At 41.8% G+C, this 3,633-nt stretch overlaps 1 long non-coding RNA gene across 1 annotated transcript in view; it reads left to right on the top strand.

Moving 5' to 3' along the window:
- Positions 1-1,101, top strand: part of LOC116094208 — a 6,912-nt gene extending 5,811 nt beyond the window's left edge. The window contains exon 3 of the long non-coding RNA XR_004119997.1: positions 651-1,101. This is a non-coding gene — a long non-coding RNA (uncharacterized LOC116094208). The remainder of the gene's footprint in view (positions 1-650) is intronic.
- The last annotated feature ends 2,532 nt before the right edge of the window (positions 1,102-3,633 follow it).

Below are 3,633 nucleotides of genomic sequence, written 5' to 3'. Positions count from 1 at the left end.
TTCTTCTTCTTCTTCTTCTTCTTCTTCTTCTTCTCCTCCTCCTTCTCCTCCTCCTCCTTCTTCTTCTTGTTCAGTTTTTTTATTGATTCTTTATGAATTTCATATTATGTACCCTAATCCCACTCATCTCCCTGTCTCTTGGTACCTACCCTCCTGCCTTCCAACCTCCCCCACAAAAGAAAATAAAAAACCCAAAGCTGTAACTGACAAAGCAAAGGGTCAGCTCTCCCCCTCTTCCACTTTTGAGGCTGGCTCACCCATGCCTTTGCCATTAGGACCAATTCTGTCGTGCTGCCCAGGTGAGAGCCACCATCTTTAAATACACATTTCTTGAGTAGTACAGAATATATTTGTGAGCTATATCTGCCTAACCCCTGTGTGTACTTCACAATTGATTCTGTCAACAGTAAGGAAAAGATGAGCAATCTATTATTGTGACCACACCCCCCCACCCAAACACACACAGACGGGTTACTGAACATATCTATAAATATCAGGAAGTTGGCTACTAATTTCTAAGTTCTTTGACTGTTTGAAGTCAAAGTTCAACTAGGTTTGACTAGGTAGTTTGGGAAACAAACTGCAACTTGAGATCAAATATCATGAGAAACTATTTACCTTTCCTGAAGTTTTTCTTCTTTTGTTCTTAGGCTCTGGATGATTGCAGCAATGCTGTAGAGAACCTTGACCGAGGAAGTGCTCCATAGCCAATCTCCATCACAGAGAGGCTCCACTGCAGAGTCCCAGAATTCTTAAACTACCAACCTTGAGATGGCATTTGTTTTCATTTTTGTACTCAATAGAGCATAGCCTCACATTCATCCTTTCTCTTTTGGGATGAGTGTGGAATACATAAGTTGTGAAACATCTTCTCTTTCATTCTATTTGATAAGCATGTATTGGGCACCTCTACGTGCCAGGCATTCAATAGGGAGAGGAGACCCAGATGGGCAACATTCAGCTTCGTGTGCAGGGCACTTTTAGTTGGTGCAAATGAAAGATAAGACCCCTGTAAATAAATAGAAAGCAGATTTTAGCTGATCTGGCTTTAAATGAGTTTCGGGCATTTGGTTTTGATGATTAAAATCTAATACATCTCACCAAAGGAAATTGGATTCAAGCATTTTATTTCATTACTATTCCCACGCTGGTTTTCCTCCCTTCTGTCAGCCTGAGTATCTCTCTCCCTTTGGAAGATGGCATATTTTTATAGTTGCAAACACATGCAACTGGTTTATTAGTTTATTTCATATTTATGAAGCCACAGTTTAAGTGGTTTACTTATTTAGCTGTTTTATGCCTATTTTTTTTCATACAGATAGCAGGCAACATCAGCCTAATAAATGAGCAATTAATGGAAAAAAATAGAATACTGAAATAAGACACAGAAAAACCTATATTGTGATTTCATCTTTGATGTATCCTTTGGAAATTCTGGGCTCAGAGTCACTTGCCAAGATTCTTATTGTGTTGTCTGAACTGATGTTAGATAGAACAGAGTAAACAGCACTAATATCCAGAGAATCTACATCCAGGCACATCTAGATGTGACTGTGCCCCTGGACCCCCACCCCATGGCAGACATAAAGTGAAGCTGCTGCAAAATGACCTCGAATGGGCTGTGAAGCCAGACTGCTCGCCTTGCAGCATGCTGGCTCTTTTCCCTGCTAGCTGTGTGTCCTTGGGTAAATAAGGTAGTGTGGTCCCCTCATCTGTAAAATGAGAATAAATCATAAGCTTGCTTCATAGGCTTGTTGTGGGGCAGAAAAAGCCAGTAAACACTTGCAGTGTGCTCTGACTGGGTCTAGCTTGTGATGAGGATTCTGGCACAGAAGTTGAGATATAGTCACAAAGTGAGAGCACAGAAGAGGGATGGAAAAAGCTCTCAAAGGAGACACAGAAGGAGGAATAAGATAGAATGACGTGAAATGAAGAAAAAGGAGGGAGGGGAGCAAGATAAAGAGACCACAAGAAGACAGAAAAGAAGGTAAGACCTGTGGGTGGCTGGTAGGGAGGAAGTAACCCAGATACGGAACACAGAAGGGACTAATAACCTCTGCTTTGTGTTCTGTGACCTTGGGCAGCTCATTTAATCCTTCTGTGTGTTTCATTCGTCCCTGAAAAATCAAACCATAAGGACCTGGACCACAGTAGCTAAACACCTGCCTCACCACTGAACAGCTAACCAAGTCATCTTGGGCAGCTGACACAAGCCCTGAGGCCCAGTCTCCACCACTGCATGAAATGTTAATAGTTCATACCTTATCCATCACTGTGATGCACATGTTTATATCCAGTGTTCTGAGGATATCAGTTTATGCATGGAAACACTTTATAAACTGCAAAATTCAGGATTCTATGACCTTCGAATGTACCTGTATATTCTCACTTAGGTAAACGTTCCGGTGCCTAAACACCTTCTTTCTGCCTTTGTCCAACTGAAAATTTGAAATTCACTGTGAATCTCAGTCAGCAGAGAGATTTCATAGCTTCTCTCTCTCTCTTCTCTCTTCTCTGTGGGCTGACTTCCTACTTAATTCTCTCCCTCTGGATAGCTGTAAAAGCAAAAACTACTGCCAGGACAGCTCTTATCAAAATATTTTAGCACTTCTGCATCTGGTCCTGGCCATAAAATAGAAGTGAAGAAACACTTATGTAAAGCTTTCAGAGCTGTGAAGAAAAAGAGGGCTCCCTTTTTATTGGCTGTGCTTCATATATCTCCAGGACAGTAAGGAGGAAAAAAATAAATAAACTTAAGAGATTTAAACCAAAAAGACACTCAGTGAAAGGAAAAGATATGACAAGCACATCAGCAACAAGAGGCAAAGAAGGAGTGCTAGTGAATGAGTGAATATCACCCCTGGGCTCTGTGCGGCTCTGTATAAGTAAACTAATGAGCCGGGCTGGTGGGAGGATGCGCTGGTCCATATGCAAAACAGCTCTCCACTGGCTCCTTCTTCCCCTGTTCAACTGCTGTGCCAGCAACAGCATCAGCACCAGTGAGGCTCCCAGTCTCAAACCTTTTCAATTTTATTCTACAACCCAGTTCCTTCTGCCCCAGCGTTCCTCATGATCACATAGGAAAAGGGATGGTTATCATTTAATATTTACTGAATTCCTGTCGTGGTCCAGAGTTTGGGCTAGCACCTGGGGAATACAGATAAGTAAGAGAGAGATGTTCTGGAGCCAAAGAGTTCTCTGGATGTGGGGAGAGACAACGTCAACAGACAGTTGCAAGGTCTAAGAGTATGTGATACATGTCCTGGATTTCACAATTGGGATGAAGCATCTAGTTTCCATGGGAGGTGGGAGAGACAAAAGCTTTACCAAGGCCTTTCTCATATCCATTCATTCCTATAATCTTCATGACATCTCTTATGATTCTTTTAAATCATATTATAGATCAGGAGGCTTCTGCTCAATGAAATGAAGCAATTTACTCCGAGTCACAAAAGACTCCATCTAAATCCAGTTTAATAGCCTTTGCTCTTTCTAGTGACCTTGCTATACTGACATTAGTCAGGATGACAGTACATAGGGGCCATAGAAAACCCTGGGTGAAACCAAGGGCAATTATATAGCAGAGAAAAGGTAGTAGTAGTAGTTAGAAAAACAGGAAGCAGGTTGGAGAGA

This window comes from Mastomys coucha, unplaced genomic scaffold (assembly GCF_008632895.1).
Source record: "Mastomys coucha isolate ucsf_1 unplaced genomic scaffold, UCSF_Mcou_1 pScaffold16, whole genome shotgun sequence".
NCBI classification, from domain to species: domain Eukaryota; kingdom Metazoa; phylum Chordata; class Mammalia; order Rodentia; family Muridae; genus Mastomys; species Mastomys coucha.
This window is presented reverse-complemented; position numbering and strand designations above follow the sequence as displayed.